At 41.0% G+C, this 21,833-nt stretch overlaps 24 non-coding genes across 24 annotated transcripts; all 24 read left to right on the forward strand.

The window, feature by feature from the left end:
• The first annotated feature begins 647 nt into the window (after positions 1 to 647).
• On the forward strand, positions 648 to 720 carry trnak-uuu (transfer RNA lysine (anticodon UUU)). The gene has a single exon. It is a non-coding gene; the product is annotated as a tRNA-Lys (tRNA).
• Positions 721 to 939: 219 nt separating this feature from the next.
• Positions 940 to 1,011, forward strand: trnaq-uug (transfer RNA glutamine (anticodon UUG)). The gene has a single exon. It is a non-coding gene; the product is annotated as a tRNA-Gln (tRNA).
• A 1,509-nt stretch (positions 1,012 to 2,520) lies between these two features.
• Positions 2,521 to 2,593, forward strand: trnak-uuu (transfer RNA lysine (anticodon UUU)). Its single transcript has one exon. It is a non-coding gene; the product is annotated as a tRNA-Lys (tRNA).
• Positions 2,594 to 2,812: 219 nt separating this feature from the next.
• On the forward strand, positions 2,813 to 2,884 carry trnaq-uug (transfer RNA glutamine (anticodon UUG)). Its single transcript has one exon. It is a non-coding gene; the product is annotated as a tRNA-Gln (tRNA).
• Positions 2,885 to 4,393: 1,509 nt separating this feature from the next.
• Positions 4,394 to 4,466, forward strand: trnak-uuu (transfer RNA lysine (anticodon UUU)). The gene has a single exon. It is a non-coding gene; the product is annotated as a tRNA-Lys (tRNA).
• Positions 4,467 to 4,685: 219 nt separating this feature from the next.
• trnaq-uug (transfer RNA glutamine (anticodon UUG)) lies at positions 4,686 to 4,757 on the forward strand. Its single transcript has one exon. It is a non-coding gene; the product is annotated as a tRNA-Gln (tRNA).
• Positions 4,758 to 6,266: 1,509 nt separating this feature from the next.
• trnak-uuu (transfer RNA lysine (anticodon UUU)) lies at positions 6,267 to 6,339 on the forward strand. The gene has a single exon. It is a non-coding gene; the product is annotated as a tRNA-Lys (tRNA).
• Positions 6,340 to 6,558: 219 nt separating this feature from the next.
• Positions 6,559 to 6,630, forward strand: trnaq-uug (transfer RNA glutamine (anticodon UUG)). Its single transcript has one exon. It is a non-coding gene; the product is annotated as a tRNA-Gln (tRNA).
• Positions 6,631 to 8,139: 1,509 nt separating this feature from the next.
• Positions 8,140 to 8,212, forward strand: trnak-uuu (transfer RNA lysine (anticodon UUU)). The gene has a single exon. It is a non-coding gene; the product is annotated as a tRNA-Lys (tRNA).
• A 219-nt stretch (positions 8,213 to 8,431) lies between these two features.
• On the forward strand, positions 8,432 to 8,503 carry trnaq-uug (transfer RNA glutamine (anticodon UUG)). Its single transcript has one exon. It is a non-coding gene; the product is annotated as a tRNA-Gln (tRNA).
• Positions 8,504 to 10,012: 1,509 nt separating this feature from the next.
• trnak-uuu (transfer RNA lysine (anticodon UUU)) lies at positions 10,013 to 10,085 on the forward strand. The gene has a single exon. It is a non-coding gene; the product is annotated as a tRNA-Lys (tRNA).
• Positions 10,086 to 10,304: 219 nt separating this feature from the next.
• On the forward strand, positions 10,305 to 10,376 carry trnaq-uug (transfer RNA glutamine (anticodon UUG)). Its single transcript has one exon. It is a non-coding gene; the product is annotated as a tRNA-Gln (tRNA).
• Positions 10,377 to 11,885: 1,509 nt separating this feature from the next.
• On the forward strand, positions 11,886 to 11,958 carry trnak-uuu (transfer RNA lysine (anticodon UUU)). The gene has a single exon. It is a non-coding gene; the product is annotated as a tRNA-Lys (tRNA).
• A 219-nt stretch (positions 11,959 to 12,177) lies between these two features.
• On the forward strand, positions 12,178 to 12,249 carry trnaq-uug (transfer RNA glutamine (anticodon UUG)). The gene has a single exon. It is a non-coding gene; the product is annotated as a tRNA-Gln (tRNA).
• A 1,509-nt stretch (positions 12,250 to 13,758) lies between these two features.
• On the forward strand, positions 13,759 to 13,831 carry trnak-uuu (transfer RNA lysine (anticodon UUU)). Its single transcript has one exon. It is a non-coding gene; the product is annotated as a tRNA-Lys (tRNA).
• Positions 13,832 to 14,050: 219 nt separating this feature from the next.
• Positions 14,051 to 14,122, forward strand: trnaq-uug (transfer RNA glutamine (anticodon UUG)). Its single transcript has one exon. It is a non-coding gene; the product is annotated as a tRNA-Gln (tRNA).
• Positions 14,123 to 15,631: 1,509 nt separating this feature from the next.
• Positions 15,632 to 15,704, forward strand: trnak-uuu (transfer RNA lysine (anticodon UUU)). The gene has a single exon. It is a non-coding gene; the product is annotated as a tRNA-Lys (tRNA).
• Positions 15,705 to 15,923: 219 nt separating this feature from the next.
• On the forward strand, positions 15,924 to 15,995 carry trnaq-uug (transfer RNA glutamine (anticodon UUG)). The gene has a single exon. It is a non-coding gene; the product is annotated as a tRNA-Gln (tRNA).
• Positions 15,996 to 17,504: 1,509 nt separating this feature from the next.
• On the forward strand, positions 17,505 to 17,577 carry trnak-uuu (transfer RNA lysine (anticodon UUU)). The gene has a single exon. It is a non-coding gene; the product is annotated as a tRNA-Lys (tRNA).
• Positions 17,578 to 17,796: 219 nt separating this feature from the next.
• trnaq-uug (transfer RNA glutamine (anticodon UUG)) lies at positions 17,797 to 17,868 on the forward strand. The gene has a single exon. It is a non-coding gene; the product is annotated as a tRNA-Gln (tRNA).
• Positions 17,869 to 19,377: 1,509 nt separating this feature from the next.
• trnak-uuu (transfer RNA lysine (anticodon UUU)) lies at positions 19,378 to 19,450 on the forward strand. Its single transcript has one exon. It is a non-coding gene; the product is annotated as a tRNA-Lys (tRNA).
• Positions 19,451 to 19,669: 219 nt separating this feature from the next.
• On the forward strand, positions 19,670 to 19,741 carry trnaq-uug (transfer RNA glutamine (anticodon UUG)). Its single transcript has one exon. It is a non-coding gene; the product is annotated as a tRNA-Gln (tRNA).
• Positions 19,742 to 21,250: 1,509 nt separating this feature from the next.
• Positions 21,251 to 21,323, forward strand: trnak-uuu (transfer RNA lysine (anticodon UUU)). The gene has a single exon. It is a non-coding gene; the product is annotated as a tRNA-Lys (tRNA).
• Positions 21,324 to 21,542: 219 nt separating this feature from the next.
• On the forward strand, positions 21,543 to 21,614 carry trnaq-uug (transfer RNA glutamine (anticodon UUG)). The gene has a single exon. It is a non-coding gene; the product is annotated as a tRNA-Gln (tRNA).
• Positions 21,615 to 21,833: the final 219 nt, after the last annotated feature.

Consider the following 21,833-nt stretch of genomic DNA (forward strand, 5'->3'; position numbering starts at 1 on the left):
GACAACCCCAAAGAGAAGCACTTATGATTGCAGAAGCCAACAGTGGCTCAAGTTGAGGTCGTCTTAATGTGTTTGCTTCACAATGTCTTAAATGGTGGTCACAACAAGTAGAACTTACTGAAAAAAACAAGTCAATGCTCCTGTTGAACTCCACTGAATCCAGATATTCCTATCAAAGTGGCTGCTGTACTCCAGATCTTCTTCCGATGTCTTCTTGGCCGTCTCTGGTGAGTTGTGCTGGCTAAGGTATGTGACCAGTATAAGTACCGTATGCCATAGCCCCACCTTCTTTTCAGGGTTTCAACGACTGTGGTAATGGCCATTCTGAAAATGGGCCTTCAATGTGTAGTCAATTTACATACAAGCCGTCAACAAAGTTATCGATGCAGACCAACAAGAGACATCAAATACATAGCCAGTGATCAGCCAAACAAGTTGAATCATTGTGAAACTTCCAAATCATTTTTGCAACTGTCTTTGGTACCCATTGAAGGATTACATTGTCATTGACATTGTAAAGATGCAAGGCCTCATGGGAGTCAGACTCTGGATCCAGTTTATTTGCTGCTAAAAGAACACTGTTCCCAAAAAAGGTTATGCACAGCTATGAAATGATCCAGGCTCCATTTGGCTCTGTCTCACTCAGAGCCTGGATAGCTCAGTCGGTAGAGCATCAGACTTTTAATCTGAGGGTCCAGGGTTCAAGTCCCTGTTCAGGCGGTTGTATTACTATGTAATTATTGTAAGATATTAAACACAATACTAGACCATACAATTTTAATGACTCATGCCGGCATGTAGACAGAATTTGGACTTGCCTAATGCGAAAAGAACTTCCCGTGGTTCCCCTACATCAAAAACACTGCATGTGATATATCATATCAGATTGATCACCAACCCTCATCAAATTCAACCCTACATGGCGGTATTGCATTGTATGGTTCCATGGTGTAATGGTTAGCACTCTGGGCTTTGAATCCAGTGATCCGAGTTCAAATCTCGGTGGAACCTAGAACTGTCTTGAGTTGACTGTAAACTGCAAACCAATGTGTGCCATGGTCCCACCCTCTTTTTTCAACGAGTGTCAATTTACATGCAAGCCATCAACAACAGTGTTTATGGAGCCAAGAGCCATACAATATCATGGACATTGATCAAAGTAAAAGTTCAGTTTAGTTTATTACTGAAAAAGAAACAATTCTTGTATTTCGATTTTAAAGCCAGCATCACTGCCCAAGAGTCAGTGTCTAGAGACAGAGTGATATTACTGAGAAAACAAGCTGATATATTCTATTGTGCAATGCTAAATAGTGAAGCCAGAACAACACCCCAACTATGAAGCACTTTCTATAAAATGCAGACAGATCATGGCTGTGGTTGAGCTCTACTTTTGACTTACATTTGGCACAGGAGTCCTGATATTGGCCGTACAGTTCCTATTCGTGAACAAGTTGCTGACAAGAAAACCCCAAAGAGGAGCACTTATGAGCATGAAGAAGCACAAGTGGTTCCATTTGAAGTAATCTTGGAGCAAGGACTTTTTCTTTTGCATTACCAATGGAGGCTTTTGTCATATGGAACTGCCCCCCAACAAAAAGCACTTACTGAATTTCATTGACAAGTCAATGCTCATGTTAGGGAAATAAGAATGACTCTCTGAAACTGGTGTTTAAACAAACTTTTCCAGAACGTAATTTCAAAGTGCATGCAGACAAAGACATCAACACTACCCCAACAAGTAGCACTTACTGCATTCAAAAGTCAAGTCAGTGCTTGTGCCAGGGTAATGTGAATGACCAGGTAGAGTGAAAACTTCATGGTATTTTTCAAAACTTGAGATACTTGCAGTTATTGAGGCCAAAGTCACAACCAAGACAACCCCAAAGAGAAGCACTTATGATTGCAGAAGCCAACAGTGGCTCAAGTTGAGGTCGTCTTAATGTGTTTGCTTCACAATGTCTTAAATGGTGGTCACAACAAGTAGAACTTACTGAAAAAAACAAGTCAATGCTCCTGTTGAACTCCACTGAATCCAGATATTCCTATCAAAGTGGCTGCTGTACTCCAGATCTTCTTCCGATGTCTTCTTGGCCGTCTCTGGTGAGTTGTGCTGGCTAAGGTATGTGACCAGTATAAGTACCGTATGCCATAGCCCCACCTTCTTTTCAGGGTTTCAACGACTGTGGTAATGGCCATTCTGAAAATGGGCCTTCAATGTGTAGTCAATTTACATACAAGCCGTCAACAAAGTTATCGATGCAGACCAACAAGAGACATCAAATACATAGCCAGTGATCAGCCAAACAAGTTGAATCATTGTGAAACTTCCAAATCATTTTTGCAACTGTCTTTGGTACCCATTGAAGGATTACATTGTCATTGACATTGTAAAGATGCAAGGCCTCATGGGAGTCAGACTCTGGATCCAGTTTATTTGCTGCTAAAAGAACACTGTTCCCAAAAAAGGTTATGCAAAGCTATGAAATGATCCAGGCTCCATTTGGCTCTGTCTCACTCAGAGCCTGGATAGCTCAGTCGGTAGAGCATCAGACTTTTAATCTGAGGGTCCAGGGTTCAAGTCCCTGTTCAGGCGGTTGTATTACTATGTAATTATTGTAAGATATTAAACACAATACTAGACCATACAATTTTAATGACTCATGCCGGCATGTAGACAGAATTTGGACTTGCCTAATGCGAAAAGAACTTCCCGTGGTTCCCCTACATCAAAAACACTGCATGTGATATATCATATCAGATTGATCACCAACCCTCATCAAATTCAACCCTACATGGCGGTATTGCATTGTATGGTTCCATGGTGTAATGGTTAGCACTCTGGGCTTTGAATCCAGTGATCCGAGTTCAAATCTCGGTGGAACCTAGAACTGTCTTGAGTTGACTGTAAACTGCAAACCAATGTGTGCCATGGTCCCACCCTCTTTTTTCAACGAGTGTCAATTTACATGCAAGCCATCAACAACAGTGTTTATGGAGCCAAGAGCCATACAATATCATGGACATTGATCAAAGTAAAAGTTCAGTTTAGTTTATTACTGAAAAAGAAACAATTCTTGTATTTCGATTTTAAAGCCAGCATCACTGCCCAAGAGTCAGTGTCTAGAGACAGAGTGATATTACTGAGAAAACAAGCTGATATATTCTATTGTGCAATGCTAAATAGTGAAGCCAGAACAACACCCCAACTATGAAGCACTTTCTATAAAATGCAGACAGATCATGGCTGTGGTTGAGCTCTACTTTTGACTTACATTTGGCACAGGAGTCCTGATATTGGCCGTACAGTTCCTATTCGTGAACAAGTTGCTGACAAGAAAACCCCAAAGAGGAGCACTTATGAGCATGAAGAAGCACAAGTGGTTCCATTTGAAGTAATCTTGGAGCAAGGACTTTTTCTTTTGCATTACCAATGGAGGCTTTTGTCATATGGAACTGCCCCCCAACAAAAAGCACTTACTGAATTTCATTGACAAGTCAATGCTCATGTTAGGGAAATAAGAATGACTCTCTGAAACTGGTGTTTAAACAAACTTTTCCAGAACGTAATTTCAAAGTGCATGCAGACAAAGACATCAACACTACCCCAACAAGTAGCACTTACTGCATTCAAAAGTCAAGTCAGTGCTTGTGCCAGGGTAATGTGAATGACCAGGTAGAGTGAAAACTTCATGGTATTTTTCAAAACTTGAGATACTTGCAGTTATTGAGGCCAAAGTCACAACCAAGACAACCCCAAAGAGAAGCACTTATGATTGCAGAAGCCAACAGTGGCTCAAGTTGAGGTCGTCTTAATGTGTTTGCTTCACAATGTCTTAAATGGTGGTCACAACAAGTAGAACTTACTGAAAAAAACAAGTCAATGCTCCTGTTGAACTCCACTGAATCCAGATATTCCTATCAAAGTGGCTGCTGTACTCCAGATCTTCTTCCGATGTCTTCTTGGCCGTCTCTGGTGAGTTGTGCTGGCTAAGGTATGTGACCAGTATAAGTACCGTATGCCATAGCCCCACCTTCTTTTCAGGGTTTCAACGACTGTGGTAATGGCCATTCTGAAAATGGGCCTTCAATGTGTAGTCAATTTACATACAAGCCGTCAACAAAGTTATCGATGCAGACCAACAAGAGACATCAAATACATAGCCAGTGATCAGCCAAACAAGTTGAATCATTGTGAAACTTCCAAATCATTTTTGCAACTGTCTTTGGTACCCATTGAAGGATTACATTGTCATTGACATTGTAAAGATGCAAGGCCTCATGGGAGTCAGACTCTGGATCCAGTTTATTTGCTGCTAAAAGAACACTGTTCCCAAAAAAGGTTATGCACAGCTATGAAATGATCCAGGCTCCATTTGGCTCTGTCTCACTCAGAGCCTGGATAGCTCAGTCGGTAGAGCATCAGACTTTTAATCTGAGGGTCCAGGGTTCAAGTCCCTGTTCAGGCGGTTGTATTACTATGTAATTATTGTAAGATATTAAACACAATACTAGACCATACAATTTTAATGACTCATGCCGGCATGTAGACAGAATTTGGACTTGCCTAATGCGAAAAGAACTTCCCGTGGTTCCCCTACATCAAAAACACTGCATGTGATATATCATATCAGATTGATCACCAACCCTCATCAAATTCAACCCTACATGGCGGTATTGCATTGTATGGTTCCATGGTGTAATGGTTAGCACTCTGGGCTTTGAATCCAGTGATCCGAGTTCAAATCTCGGTGGAACCTAGAACTGTCTTGAGTTGACTGTAAACTGCAAACCAATGTGTGCCATGGTCCCACCCTCTTTTTTCAACGAGTGTCAATTTACATGCAAGCCATCAACAACAGTGTTTATGGAGCCAAGAGCCATACAATATCATGGACATTGATCAAAGTAAAAGTTCAGTTTAGTTTATTACTGAAAAAGAAACAATTCTTGTATTTCGATTTTAAAGCCAGCATCACTGCCCAAGAGTCAGTGTCTAGAGACAGAGTGATATTACTGAGAAAACAAGCTGATATATTCTATTGTGCAATGCTAAATAGTGAAGCCAGAACAACACCCCAACTATGAAGCACTTTCTATAAAATGCAGACAGATCATGGCTGTGGTTGAGCTCTACTTTTGACTTACATTTGGCACAGGAGTCCTGATATTGGCCGTACAGTTCCTATTCGTGAACAAGTTGCTGACAAGAAAACCCCAAAGAGGAGCACTTATGAGCATGAAGAAGCACAAGTGGTTCCATTTGAAGTAATCTTGGAGCAAGGACTTTTTCTTTTGCATTACCAATGGAGGCTTTTGTCATATGGAACTGCCCCCCAACAAAAAGCACTTACTGAATTTCATTGACAAGTCAATGCTCATGTTAGGGAAATAAGAATGACTCTCTGAAACTGGTGTTTAAACAAACTTTTCCAGAACGTAATTTCAAAGTGCATGCAGACAAAGACATCAACACTACCCCAACAAGTAGCACTTACTGCATTCAAAAGTCAAGTCAGTGCTTGTGCCAGGGTAATGTGAATGACCAGGTAGAGTGAAAACTTCATGGTATTTTTCAAAACTTGAGATACTTGCAGTTATTGAGGCCAAAGTCACAACCAAGACAACCCCAAAGAGAAGCACTTATGATTGCAGAAGCCAACAGTGGCTCAAGTTGAGGTCGTCTTAATGTGTTTGCTTCACAATGTCTTAAATGGTGGTCACAACAAGTAGAACTTACTGAAAAAAACAAGTCAATGCTCCTGTTGAACTCCACTGAATCCAGATATTCCTATCAAAGTGGCTGCTGTACTCCAGATCTTCTTCCGATGTCTTCTTGGCCGTCTCTGGTGAGTTGTGCTGGCTAAGGTATGTGACCAGTATAAGTACCGTATGCCATAGCCCCACCTTCTTTTCAGGGTTTCAACGACTGTGGTAATGGCCATTCTGAAAATGGGCCTTCAATGTGTAGTCAATTTACATACAAGCCGTCAACAAAGTTATCGATGCAGACCAACAAGAGACATCAAATACATAGCCAGTGATCAGCCAAACAAGTTGAATCATTGTGAAACTTCCAAATCATTTTTGCAACTGTCTTTGGTACCCATTGAAGGATTACATTGTCATTGACATTGTAAAGATGCAAGGCCTCATGGGAGTCAGACTCTGGATCCAGTTTATTTGCTGCTAAAAGAACACTGTTCCCAAAAAAGGTTATGCACAGCTATGAAATGATCCAGGCTCCATTTGGCTCTGTCTCACTCAGAGCCTGGATAGCTCAGTCGGTAGAGCATCAGACTTTTAATCTGAGGGTCCAGGGTTCAAGTCCCTGTTCAGGCGGTTGTATTACTATGTAATTATTGTAAGATATTAAACACAATACTAGACCATACAATTTTAATGACTCATGCCGGCATGTAGACAGAATTTGGACTTGCCTAATGCGAAAAGAACTTCCCGTGGTTCCCCTACATCAAAAACACTGCATGTGATATATCATATCAGATTGATCACCAACCCTCATCAAATTCAACCCTACATGGCGGTATTGCATTGTATGGTTCCATGGTGTAATGGTTAGCACTCTGGGCTTTGAATCCAGTGATCCGAGTTCAAATCTCGGTGGAACCTAGAACTGTCTTGAGTTGACTGTAAACTGCAAACCAATGTGTGCCATGGTCCCACCCTCTTTTTTCAACGAGTGTCAATTTACATGCAAGCCATCAACAACAGTGTTTATGGAGCCAAGAGCCATACAATATCATGGACATTGATCAAAGTAAAAGTTCAGTTTAGTTTATTACTGAAAAAGAAACAATTCTTGTATTTCGATTTTAAAGCCAGCATCACTGCCCAAGAGTCAGTGTCTAGAGACAGAGTGATATTACTGAGAAAACAAGCTGATATATTCTATTGTGCAATGCTAAATAGTGAAGCCAGAACAACACCCCAACTATGAAGCACTTTCTATAAAATGCAGACAGATCATGGCTGTGGTTGAGCTCTACTTTTGACTTACATTTGGCACAGGAGTCCTGATATTGGCCGTACAGTTCCTATTCGTGAACAAGTTGCTGACAAGAAAACCCCAAAGAGGAGCACTTATGAGCATGAAGAAGCACAAGTGGTTCCATTTGAAGTAATCTTGGAGCAAGGACTTTTTCTTTTGCATTACCAATGGAGGCTTTTGTCATATGGAACTGCCCCCCAACAAAAAGCACTTACTGAATTTCATTGACAAGTCAATGCTCATGTTAGGGAAATAAGAATGACTCTCTGAAACTGGTGTTTAAACAAACTTTTCCAGAACGTAATTTCAAAGTGCATGCAGACAAAGACATCAACACTACCCCAACAAGTAGCACTTACTGCATTCAAAAGTCAAGTCAGTGCTTGTGCCAGGGTAATGTGAATGACCAGGTAGAGTGAAAACTTCATGGTATTTTTCAAAACTTGAGATACTTGCAGTTATTGAGGCCAAAGTCACAACCAAGACAACCCCAAAGAGAAGCACTTATGATTGCAGAAGCCAACAGTGGCTCAAGTTGAGGTCGTCTTAATGTGTTTGCTTCACAATGTCTTAAATGGTGGTCACAACAAGTAGAACTTACTGAAAAAAACAAGTCAATGCTCCTGTTGAACTCCACTGAATCCAGATATTCCTATCAAAGTGGCTGCTGTACTCCAGATCTTCTTCCGATGTCTTCTTGGCCGTCTCTGGTGAGTTGTGCTGGCTAAGGTATGTGACCAGTATAAGTACCGTATGCCATAGCCCCACCTTCTTTTCAGGGTTTCAACGACTGTGGTAATGGCCATTCTGAAAATGGGCCTTCAATGTGTAGTCAATTTACATACAAGCCGTCAACAAAGTTATCGATGCAGACCAACAAGAGACATCAAATACATAGCCAGTGATCAGCCAAACAAGTTGAATCATTGTGAAACTTCCAAATCATTTTTGCAACTGTCTTTGGTACCCATTGAAGGATTACATTGTCATTGACATTGTAAAGATGCAAGGCCTCATGGGAGTCAGACTCTGGATCCAGTTTATTTGCTGCTAAAAGAACACTGTTCCCAAAAAAGGTTATGCACAGCTATGAAATGATCCAGGCTCCATTTGGCTCTGTCTCACTCAGAGCCTGGATAGCTCAGTCGGTAGAGCATCAGACTTTTAATCTGAGGGTCCAGGGTTCAAGTCCCTGTTCAGGCGGTTGTATTACTATGTAATTATTGTAAGATATTAAACACAATACTAGACCATACAATTTTAATGACTCATGCCGGCATGTAGACAGAATTTGGACTTGCCTAATGCGAAAAGAACTTCCCGTGGTTCCCCTACATCAAAAACACTGCATGTGATATATCATATCAGATTGATCGCCAACCCTCATCAAATTCAACCCTACATGGCGGTATTGCATTGTATGGTTCCATGGTGTAATGGTTAGCACTCTGGGCTTTGAATCCAGTGATCCGAGTTCAAATCTCGGTGGAACCTAGAACTGTCTTGAGTTGACTGTAAACTGCAAACCAATGTGTGCCATGGTCCCACCCTCTTTTTTCAACGAGTGTCAATTTACATGCAAGCCATCAACAACAGTGTTTATGGAGCCAAGAGCCATACAATATCATGGACATTGATCAAAGTAAAAGTTCAGTTTAGTTTATTACTGAAAAAGAAACAATTCTTGTATTTCGATTTTAAAGCCAGCATCACTGCCCAAGAGTCAGTGTCTAGAGACAGAGTGATATTACTGAGAAAACAAGCTGATATATTCTATTGTGCAATGCTAAATAGTGAAGCCAGAACAACACCCCAACTATGAAGCACTTTCTATAAAATGCAGACAGATCATGGCTGTGGTTGAGCTCTACTTTTGACTTACATTTGGCACAGGAGTCCTGATATTGGCCGTACAGTTCCTATTCGTGAACAAGTTGCTGACAAGAAAACCCCAAAGAGGAGCACTTATGAGCATGAAGAAGCACAAGTGGTTCCATTTGAAGTAATCTTGGAGCAAGGACTTTTTCTTTTGCATTACCAATGGAGGCTTTTGTCATATGGAACTGCCCCCCAACAAAAAGCACTTACTGAATTTCATTGACAAGTCAATGCTCATGTTAGGGAAATAAGAATGACTCTCTGAAACTGGTGTTTAAACAAACTTTTCCAGAACGTAATTTCAAAGTGCATGCAGACAAAGACATCAACACTACCCCAACAAGTAGCACTTACTGCATTCAAAAGTCAAGTCAGTGCTTGTGCCAGGGTAATGTGAATGACCAGGTAGAGTGAAAACTTCATGGTATTTTTCAAAACTTGAGATACTTGCAGTTATTGAGGCCAAAGTCACAACCAAGACAACCCCAAAGAGAAGCACTTATGATTGCAGAAGCCAACAGTGGCTCAAGTTGAGGTCGTCTTAATGTGTTTGCTTCACAATGTCTTAAATGGTGGTCACAACAAGTAGAACTTACTGAAAAAAACAAGTCAATGCTCCTGTTGAACTCCACTGAATCCAGATATTCCTATCAAAGTGGCTGCTGTACTCCAGATCTTCTTCCGATGTCTTCTTGGCCGTCTCTGGTGAGTTGTGCTGGCTAAGGTATGTGACCAGTATAAGTACCGTATGCCATAGCCCCACCTTCTTTTCAGGGTTTCAACGACTGTGGTAATGGCCATTCTGAAAATGGGCCTTCAATGTGTAGTCAATTTACATACAAGCCGTCAACAAAGTTATCGATGCAGACCAACAAGAGACATCAAATACATAGCCAGTGATCAGCCAAACAAGTTGAATCATTGTGAAACTTCCAAATCATTTTTGCAACTGTCTTTGGTACCCATTGAAGGATTACATTGTCATTGACATTGTAAAGATGCAAGGCCTCATGGGAGTCAGACTCTGGATCCAGTTTATTTGCTGCTAAAAGAACACTGTTCCCAAAAAAGGTTATGCACAGCTATGAAATGATCCAGGCTCCATTTGGCTCTGTCTCACTCAGAGCCTGGATAGCTCAGTCGGTAGAGCATCAGACTTTTAATCTGAGGGTCCAGGGTTCAAGTCCCTGTTCAGGCGGTTGTATTACTATGTAATTATTGTAAGATATTAAACACAATACTAGACCATACAATTTTAATGACTCATGCCGGCATGTAGACAGAATTTGGACTTGCCTAATGCGAAAAGAACTTCCCGTGGTTCCCCTACATCAAAAACACTGCATGTGATATATCATATCAGATTGATCGCCAACCCTCATCAAATTCAACCCTACATGGCGGTATTGCATTGTATGGTTCCATGGTGTAATGGTTAGCACTCTGGGCTTTGAATCCAGTGATCCGAGTTCAAATCTCGGTGGAACCTAGAACTGTCTTGAGTTGACTGTAAACTGCAAACCAATGTGTGCCATGGTCCCACCCTCTTTTTTCAACGAGTGTCAATTTACATGCAAGCCATCAACAACAGTGTTTATGGAGCCAAGAGCCATACAATATCATGGACATTGATCAAAGTAAAAGTTCAGTTTAGTTTATTACTGAAAAAGAAACAATTCTTGTATTTCGATTTTAAAGCCAGCATCACTGCCCAAGAGTCAGTGTCTAGAGACAGAGTGATATTACTGAGAAAACAAGCTGATATATTCTATTGTGCAATGCTAAATAGTGAAGCCAGAACAACACCCCAACTATGAAGCACTTTCTATAAAATGCAGACAGATCATGGCTGTGGTTGAGCTCTACTTTTGACTTACATTTGGCACAGGAGTCCTGATATTGGCCGTACAGTTCCTATTCGTGAACAAGTTGCTGACAAGAAAACCCCAAAGAGGAGCACTTATGAGCATGAAGAAGCACAAGTGGTTCCATTTGAAGTAATCTTGGAGCAAGGACTTTTTCTTTTGCATTACCAATGGAGGCTTTTGTCATATGGAACTGCCCCCCAACAAAAAGCACTTACTGAATTTCATTGACAAGTCAATGCTCATGTTAGGGAAATAAGAATGACTCTCTGAAACTGGTGTTTAAACAAACTTTTCCAGAACGTAATTTCAAAGTGCATGCAGACAAAGACATCAACACTACCCCAACAAGTAGCACTTACTGCATTCAAAAGTCAAGTCAGTGCTTGTGCCAGGGTAATGTGAATGACCAGGTAGAGTGAAAACTTCATGGTATTTTTCAAAACTTGAGATACTTGCAGTTATTGAGGCCAAAGTCACAACCAAGACAACCCCAAAGAGAAGCACTTATGATTGCAGAAGCCAACAGTGGCTCAAGTTGAGGTCGTCTTAATGTGTTTGCTTCACAATGTCTTAAATGGTGGTCACAACAAGTAGAACTTACTGAAAAAAACAAGTCAATGCTCCTGTTGAACTCCACTGAATCCAGATATTCCTATCAAAGTGGCTGCTGTACTCCAGATCTTCTTCCGATGTCTTCTTGGCCGTCTCTGGTGAGTTGTGCTGGCTAAGGTATGTGACCAGTATAAGTACCGTATGCCATAGCCCCACCTTCTTTTCAGGGTTTCAACGACTGTGGTAATGGCCATTCTGAAAATGGGCCTTCAATGTGTAGTCAATTTACATACAAGCCGTCAACAAAGTTATCGATGCAGACCAACAAGAGACATCAAATACATAGCCAGTGATCAGCCAAACAAGTTGAATCATTGTGAAACTTCCAAATCATTTTTGCAACTGTCTTTGGTACCCATTGAAGGATTACATTGTCATTGACATTGTAAAGATGCAAGGCCTCATGGGAGTCAGACTCTGGATCCAGTTTATTTGCTGCTAAAAGAACACTGTTCCCAAAAAAGGTTATGCACAGCTATGAAATGATCCAGGCTCCATTTGGCTCTGTCTCACTCAGAGCCTGGATAGCTCAGTCGGTAGAGCATCAGACTTTTAATCTGAGGGTCCAGGGTTCAAGTCCCTGTTCAGGCGGTTGTATTACTATGTAATTATTGTAAGATATTAAACACAATACTAGACCATACAATTTTAATGACTCATGCCGGCATGTAGACAGAATTTGGACTTGCCTAATGCGAAAAGAACTTCCCGTGGTTCCCCTACATCAAAAACACTGCATGTGATATATCATATCAGATTGATCGCCAACCCTCATCAAATTCAACCCTACATGGCGGTATTGCATTGTATGGTTCCATGGTGTAATGGTTAGCACTCTGGGCTTTGAATCCAGTGATCCGAGTTCAAATCTCGGTGGAACCTAGAACTGTCTTGAGTTGACTGTAAACTGCAAACCAATGTGTGCCATGGTCCCACCCTCTTTTTTCAACGAGTGTCAATTTACATGCAAGCCATCAACAACAGTGTTTATGGAGCCAAGAGCCATACAATATCATGGACATTGATCAAAGTAAAAGTTCAGTTTAGTTTATTACTGAAAAAGAAACAATTCTTGTATTTCGATTTTAAAGCCAGCATCACTGCCCAAGAGTCAGTGTCTAGAGACAGAGTGATATTACTGAGAAAACAAGCTGATATATTCTATTGTGCAATGCTAAATAGTGAAGCCAGAACAACACCCCAACTATGAAGCACTTTCTATAAAATGCAGACAGATCATGGCTGTGGTTGAGCTCTACTTTTGACTTACATTTGGCACAGGAGTCCTGATATTGGCCGTACAGTTCCTATTCGTGAACAAGTTGCTGACAAGAAAACCCCAAAGAGGAGCACTTATGAGCATGAAGAAGCACAAGTGGTTCCATTTGAAGTAATCTTGGAGCAAGGACTTTTTCTTTTGCATTACCAATGGAGGCTTTTGTCATATGGAACTGCCCCCCAACAAAAAGCACTTACTGAATTTCATTGACAAGTCAATGCTCATGTTAGGGAAATAAGAATGACTCTCTGAAACTGGTGTTTAAACAAACTTTTCCAGAACGTAATTTCAAAGTGCATGCAGACAAAGACATCAACACTACCCCAACAAGTAGCACTTACTGCATTCAAAAGTCAAGTCAGTGCTTGTGCCAGGGTAATGTGAATGACCAGGTAGAGTGAAAACTTCATGGTATTTTTCAAAACTTGAGATACTTGCAGTTATTGAGGCCAAAGTCACAACCAAGACAACCCCAAAGAGAAGCACTTATGATTGCAGAAGCCAACAGTGGCTCAAGTTGAGGTCGTCTTAATGTGTTTGCTTCACAATGTCTTAAATGGTGGTCACAACAAGTAGAACTTACTGAAAAAAACAAGTCAATGCTCCTGTTGAACTCCACTGAATCCAGATATTCCTATCAAAGTGGCTGCTGTACTCCAGATCTTCTTCCGATGTCTTCTTGGCCGTCTCTGGTGAGTTGTGCTGGCTAAGGTATGTGACCAGTATAAGTACCGTATGCCATAGCCCCACCTTCTTTTCAGGGTTTCAACGACTGTGGTAATGGCCATTCTGAAAATGGGCCTTCAATGTGTAGTCAATTTACATACAAGCCGTCAACAAAGTTATCGATGCAGACCAACAAGAGACATCAAATACATAGCCAGTGATCAGCCAAACAAGTTGAATCATTGTGAAACTTCCAAATCATTTTTGCAACTGTCTTTGGTACCCATTGAAGGATTACATTGTCATTGACATTGTAAAGATGCAAGGCCTCATGGGAGTCAGACTCTGGATCCAGTTTATTTGCTGCTAAAAGAACACTGTTCCCAAAAAAGGTTATGCACAGCTATGAAATGATCCAGGCTCCATTTGGCTCTGTCTCACTCAGAGCCTGGATAGCTCAGTCGGTAGAGCATCAGACTTTTAATCTGAGGGTCCAGGGTTCAAGTCCCTGTTCAGGCGGTTGTATTACTATGTAATTATTGTAAGATATTAAACACAATACTAGACCATACAATTTTAATGACTCATGCCGGCATGTAGACAGAATTTGGACTTGCCTAATGCGAAAAGAACTTCCCGTGGTTCCCCTACATCAAAAACACTGCATGTGATATATCATATCAGATTGATCACCAACCCTCATCAAATTCAACCCTACATGGCGGTATTGCATTGTATGGTTCCATGGTGTAATGGTTAGCACTCTGGGCTTTGAATCCAGTGATCCGAGTTCAAATCTCGGTGGAACCTAGAACTGTCTTGAGTTGACTGTAAACTGCAAACCAATGTGTGCCATGGTCCCACCCTCTTTTTTCAACGAGTGTCAATTTACATGCAAGCCATCAACAACAGTGTTTATGGAGCCAAGAGCCATACAATATCATGGACATTGATCAAAGTAAAAGTTCAGTTTAGTTTATTACTGAAAAAGAAACAATTCTTGTATTTCGATTTTAAAGCCAGCATCACTGCCCAAGAGTCAGTGTCTAGAGACAGAGTGATATTACTGAGAAAACAAGCTGATATATTCTATTGTGCAATGCTAAATAGTGAAGCCAGAACAACACCCCAACTATGAAGCACTTTCTATAAAATGCAGACAGATCATGGCTGTGGTTGAGCTCTACTTTTGACTTACATTTGGCACAGGAGTCCTGATATTGGCCGTACAGTTCCTATTCGTGAACAAGTTGCTGACAAGAAAACCCCAAAGAGGAGCACTTATGAGCATGAAGAAGCACAAGTGGTTCCATTTGAAGTAATCTTGGAGCAAGGACTTTTTCTTTTGCATTACCAATGGAGGCTTTTGTCATATGGAACTGCCCCCCAACAAAAAGCACTTACTGAATTTCATTGACAAGTCAATGCTCATGTTAGGGAAATAAGAATGACTCTCTGAAACTGGTGTTTAAACAAACTTTTCCAGAACGTAATTTCAAAGTGCATGCAGACAAAGACATCAACACTACCCCAACAAGTAGCACTTACTGCATTCAAAAGTCAAGTCAGTGCTTGTGCCAGGGTAATGTGAATGACCAGGTAGAGTGAAAACTTCATGGTATTTTTCAAAACTTGAGATACTTGCAGTTATTGAGGCCAAAGTCACAACCAAGACAACCCCAAAGAGAAGCACTTATGATTGCAGAAGCCAACAGTGGCTCAAGTTGAGGTCGTCTTAATGTGTTTGCTTCACAATGTCTTAAATGGTGGTCACAACAAGTAGAACTTACTGAAAAAAACAAGTCAATGCTCCTGTTGAACTCCACTGAATCCAGATATTCCTATCAAAGTGGCTGCTGTACTCCAGATCTTCTTCCGATGTCTTCTTGGCCGTCTCTGGTGAGTTGTGCTGGCTAAGGTATGTGACCAGTATAAGTACCGTATGCCATAGCCCCACCTTCTTTTCAGGGTTTCAACGACTGTGGTAATGGCCATTCTGAAAATGGGCCTTCAATGTGTAGTCAATTTACATACAAGCCGTCAACAAAGTTATCGATGCAGACCAACAAGAGACATCAAATACATAGCCAGTGATCAGCCAAACAAGTTGAATCATTGTGAAACTTCCAAATCATTTTTGCAACTGTCTTTGGTACCCATTGAAGGATTACATTGTCATTGACATTGTAAAGATGCAAGGCCTCATGGGAGTCAGACTCTGGATCCAGTTTATTTGCTGCTAAAAGAACACTGTTCCCAAAAAAGGTTCTGCACAGCTATGAAATGATCCAGGCTCCATTTGGCTCTGTCTCACTCAGAGCCTGGATAGCTCAGTCGGTAGAGCATCAGACTTTTAATCTGAGGGTCCAGGGTTCAAGTCCCTGTTCAGGCGGTTGTATTACTATGTAATTATTGTAAGATATTAAACACAATACTAGACCATACAATTTTAATGACTCATGCCGGCATGTAGACAGAATTTGGACTTGCCTAATGCGAAAAGAACTTCCCGTGGTTCCCCTACATCAAAAACACTGCATGTGATATATCATATCAGATTGATCACCAACCCTCATCAAATTCAACCCTACATGGCGGTATTGCATTGTATGGTTCCATGGTGTAATGGTTAGCACTCTGGGCTTTGAATCCAGTGATCCGAGTTCAAATCTCGGTGGAACCTAGAACTGTCTTGAGTTGACTGTAAACTGCAAACCAATGTGTGCCATGGTCCCACCTTCTTTTTTCAACGAGTGTCAATTTACATGCAAGCCATCAACAACAGTGTTTATGGAGCCAAGAGCCATACAATATCATGGACATTGATCAAAGTAAAAGTTCAGTTTAGTTTATTACTGAAAAAGAAACAATTCTTGTATTTCGATTTTAAAGCCAGCATCACTGCCCAAGAGTCAGTGTCTAGAGACAGAGTGATATTACTGAGAAAACAAGCTGATATATTCTATTGTGCAATGCTAAATAGTGAAGCCAGAACAACACCCCAACTATGAAGCACTTTCTATAAAATGCAGACAGATCATGGCTGTGGTTGAGCTCTACTTTTGACTTACATTTGGCACAGGAGTCCTGATATTGGCCGTACAGTTCCTATTCGTGAACAAGTTGCTGACAAGAAAACCCCAAAGAGGAGCACTTATGAGCATGAAGAAGCACAAGTGGTTCCATTTGAAGTAATCTTGGAGCAAGGACTTTTTCTTTTGCATTACCAATGGAGGCTTTTGTCATATGGAACTGCCCCCCAACAAAAAGCACTTACTGAATTTCATTGACAAGTCAATGCTCATGTTAGGGAAATAAGAATGACTCTCTGAAACTGGTGTTTAAACAAACTTTTCCAGAACGTAATTTCAAAGTGCATGCAGACAAAGACATCAACACTACCCAAACAAGTAGCACTTACTGCATTCAAAAGTCAAGTCAGTGCTTGTGCCAGGGTAATGTGAATGACCAGGTAGAGTGAAAACTTCATGGTATTTTTCAAAACTTGAGATACTTGCAGTTATTGAGGCCAAAGTCACAACCAAGACAACCCCAAAGAGAAGCACTTATGATTGCAGAAGCCAACAGTGGCTCAAGTTGAGGTCGTCTTAATGTGTTTGCTTCACAATGTCTTAAATGGTGGTCACAACAAGTAGAACTTACTGAAAAAAACAAGTCAATGCTCCTGTTGAACTCCACTGAATCCAGATATTCCTATCAAAGTGGCTGCTGTACTCCAGATCTTCTTCCGATGTCTTCTTGGCCGTCTCTGGTGAGTTGTGCTGGCTAAGGTATGTGACCAGTATAAGTACCGTATGCCATAGCCCCACCTTCTTTTCAGGGTTTCAACGACTGTGGTAATGGCCATTCTGAAAATGGGCCTTCAATGTGTAGTCAATTTACATACAAGCCGTCAACAAAGTTATCGATGCAGACCAACAAGAGACATCAAATACATAGCCAGTGATCAGCCAAACAAGTTGAATCATTGTGAAACTTCCAAATCATTTTTGCAACTGTCTTTGGTACCCATTGAAGGATTACATTGTCATTGACATTGTAAAGATGCAAGGCCTCATGGGAGTCAGACTCTGGATCCAGTTTATTTGCTGCTAAAAGAACACTGTTCCCAAAAAAGGTTATGCACAGCTATGAAATGATTCAGGCTCCATTTGGCTCTGTCTCACTCAGAGCCTGGATAGCTCAGTCGGTAGAGCATCAGACTTTTAATCTGAGGGTCCAGGGTTCAAGTCCCTGTTCAGGCGGTTGTATTACTATGTAATTATTGTAAGATATTAAACACAATACTAGACCATACAATTTTAATGACTCATGCCGGCATGTAGACAGAATTTGGACTTGCCTAATGCGAAAAGAACTTCCCGTGGTTCCCCTACATCAAAAACACTGCATGTGATATATCATATCAGATTGATCACCAACCCTCATCAAATTCAACCCTACATGGCGGTATTGCATTGTATGGTTCCATGGTGTAATGGTTAGCACTCTGGGCTTTGAATCCAGTGATCCGAGTTCAAATCTCGGTGGAACCTAGAACTGTCTTGAGTTGACTGTAAACTGCAAACCAATGTGTGCCATGGTCCCACCCTCTTTTTTCAACGAGTGTCAATTTACATGCAAGCCATCAACAACAGTGTTTATGGAGCCAAGAGCCATACAATATCATGGACATTGATCAAAGTAAAAGTTCAGTTTAGTTTATTACTGAAAAAGAAACAATTCTTGTATTTCGATTTTAAAGCCAGCATCACTGCCCAAGAGTCAGTGTCTAGAGACAGAGTGATATTACTGAGAAAACAAGCTGATATATTCTATTGTGCAATGCTAAATAGTGAAGCCAGAACAACACCCCAACTATGAAGCACTTTCTATAAAATGCAGACAGATCATGGCTGTGGTTGAGCTCTACTTTTGACTTACATTTGGCACAGGAGTCCTGATATTGGCCGTACAGTTCCTATTCGTGAACAAGTTGCTGACAAGAAAACCCCAAAGAGGAGCACTTATGAGCATGAAGAAGCACAAGTGGTTCCATTTGAAGTAATCTTGGAGCAAGGACTTTTTCTTTTGCATTACCAATGGAGGCTTTTGTCATATGGAACTGCCCCCCAACAAAAAGCACTTACTGAATTTCATTGACAAGTCAATGCTCATGTTAGGGAAATAAGAATGACTCTCTGAAACTGGTGTTTAAACAAACTTTTCCAGAACGTAATTTCAAAGTGCATGCAGACAAAGACATCAACACTACCCCAACAAGTAGCACTTACTGCATTCAAAAGTCAAGTCAGTGCTTGTGCCAGGGTAATGTGAATGACCAGGTAGAGTGAAAACTTCATGGTATTTTTCAAAACTTGAGATACTTGCAGTTATTGAGGCCAAAGTCACAACCAAGACAACCCCAAAGAGAAGCACTTATGATTGCAGAAGCCAACAGTGGCTCAAGTTGAGGTCGTCTTAATGTGTTTGCTTCACAATGTCTTAAATGGTGGTCACAACAAGTAGAACTTACTGAAAAAAACAAGTCAATGCTCCTGTTGAACTCCACTGAATCCAGATATTCCTATCAAAGTGGCTGCTGTACTCCAGATCTTCTTCCGATGTCTTCTTGGCCGTCTCTGGTGAGTTGTGCTGGCTAAGGTATGTGACCAGTATAAGTACCGTATGCCATAGCCCCACCTTCTTTTCAGGGTTTCAACGACTGTGGTAATGGCCATTCTGAAAATGGGCCTTCAATGTGTAGTCAATTTACATACAAGCCGTCAACAAAGTTATCGATGCAGACCAACAAGAGACATCAAATACATAGCCAGTGATCAGCCAAACAAGTTGAATCATTGTGAAACTTCCAAATCATTTTTGCAACTGTCTTTGGTACCCATTGAAGGATTACATTGTCATTGACATTGTAAAGATGCAAGGCCTCATGGGAGTCAGACTCTGGATCCAGTTTATTTGCTGCTAAAAGAACACTGTTCCCAAAAAAGGTTATGCACAGCTATGAAATGATCCAGGCTCCATTTGGCTCTGTCTCACTCAGAGCCTGGATAGCTCAGTCGGTAGAGCATCAGACTTTTAATCTGAGGGTCCAGGGTTCAAGTCCCTGTTCAGGCGGTTGTATTACTATGTAATTATTGTAAGATATTAAACACAATACTAGACCATACAATTTTAATGACTCATGCCGGCATGTAGACAGAATTTGGACTTGCCTAATGCGAAAATAACTTCCCGTGGTTCCCCTACATCAAAAACACTGCATGTGATATATCATATCAGATTGATCACCAACCCTCATCAAATTCAACCCTACATGGCGGTATTGCATTGTATGGTTCCATGGTGTAATGGTTAGCACTCTGGGCTTTGAATCCAGTGATCCGAGTTCAAATCTCGGTGGAACCTAGAACTGTCTTGAGTTGACTGTAAACTGCAAACCAATGTGTGCCATGGTCCCACCCTCTTTTTTCAACGAGTGTCAATTTACATGCAAGCCATCAACAACAGTGTTTATGGAGCCAAGAGCCATACAATATCATGGACATTGATCAAAGTAAAAGTTCAGTTTAGTTTATTACTGAAAAAGAAACAATTCTTGTATTTCGATTTTAAAGCCAGCATCACTGCCCAAGAGTCAGTGTCTAGAGACAGAGTGATATTACTGAGAAAACAAGCTGATATATTCTATTGTGCAATGCTAAATAGTGAAGCCAGAACAACACCCCAACTATGAAGCACTTTCTATAAAATGCAGACAGATCATGGCTGTGGTTGAGCTCTACTTTTGACTTACATTTGGCACAGGAGTCCTGATATTGGCCGTACAGTTCCTATTCGTGAACAAGTTGCTGACAAGAAAACCCCAAAGAGGAGCACTTATGAGCATGAAGAAGCACAAGTGGTTCCATTTGAAGTAATCTTGGAGCAAGGACTTTTTCTTTTGCATTACCAATGGAGGCTTTTGTCATATGGAACTGCCCCCCAACAAAAAGCACTTACTGAATTTCATTGACAAGTCAATGCTCATGTTAGGGAAATAAGAATGACTCTCTGAAACTGGTGTTTAAACAAACTTTTCCAGAACGTAATTTCAAAGTGCATGCAGACAAAGACATCAACACTACCCCAACAAGTAGCACTTACTGCATTCAAAAGTCAAGTCAGTGCTTGTGCCAGGGTAATGTGAATGACCAGGTAGAGTGAAAACTTCATGGTATTTTTCAAAACTTGAGATACTTGCAGTTATTGAGGCCAAAGTCACAACCAAGACAACCCCAAAGAGAAGCACTTATGATTGCAGAAGCCAACAGTGGCTCAAGTTGAGGTCGTCTTAATGTGTTTGCTTCACAATGTCTTAAATGGTGGTCACAACAAGTAGAACTTACTGAAAAAAACAAGTCAATGCTCCTGTTGAACTCCACTGAATCCAGATATTCCTATCAAAGTGGCTGCTGTACTCCAGATCTTCTTCCGATGTCTTCTTGGCCGTCTCTGGTGAGTTGTGCTGGCTAAGGTATGTGACCAGTATAAGTACCGTATGCCATAGCCCCACCTTCTTTTCAGGGTTTCAACGACTGTGGTAATGGCCATTCTGAAAATGGGCCTTCAATGTGTAGTCAATTTACATACAAGCCGTCAACAAAGTTATCGATGCAGACCAACAAGAGACATCAAATACATAGCCAGTGATCAGCCAAACAAGTTGAATCATTGTGAAACTTCCAAATCATTTTTGCAACTGTCTTTGGTACCCATTGAAGGATTACATTGTCATTGACATTGTAAAGATGCAAGGCCTCATGGGAGTCAGACTCTGGATCCAGTTTATTTGCTGCTAAAAGAACACTGTTCCCAAAAAAGGTTATGCACAGCTATGAAATGATCCAGGCTCCATTTGGCTCTGTCTCACTCAGAGCCTGGATAGCTCAGTCGGTAGAGCATCAGACTTTTAATCTGAGGGTCCAGGGTTCAAGTCCCTGTTCAGGCGGTTGTATTACTATGTAATTATTGTAAGATATTAAACACAATACTAGACCATACAATTTTAATGACTCATGCCGGCATGTAGACAGAATTTGGACTTGCCTAATGCGAAAAGAACTTCCCGTGGTTCCCCTACATCAAAAACACTGCATGTGATATATCATATCAGATTGATCACCAACCCTCATCAAATTCAACCCTACATGGCGGTATTGCATTGTATGGTTCCATGGTGTAATGGTTAGCACTCTGGGCTTTGAATCCAGTGATCCGAGTTCAAATCTCGGTGGAACCTAGAACTGTCTTGAGTTGACTGTAAACTGCAAACCAATGTGTGCCATGGTCCCACCCTCTTTTTTCAACGAGTGTCAATTTACATGCAAGCCATCAACAACAGTGTTTATGGAGCCAAGAGCCATACAATATCATGGACATTGATCAAAGTAAAAGTTCAGTTTAGTTTATTACTGAAAAAGAAACAATTCTTGTATTTCGATTTTAAAGCCAGCATCAC

This window comes from Eucyclogobius newberryi, unplaced genomic scaffold (assembly GCF_026437365.1).
Source record: "Eucyclogobius newberryi isolate DKJ021-1_F unplaced genomic scaffold, fEucNew1.0.hap1 SCAF_59, whole genome shotgun sequence".
NCBI lineage: Eukaryota > Metazoa > Chordata > Actinopteri > Gobiiformes > Gobiidae > Eucyclogobius > Eucyclogobius newberryi.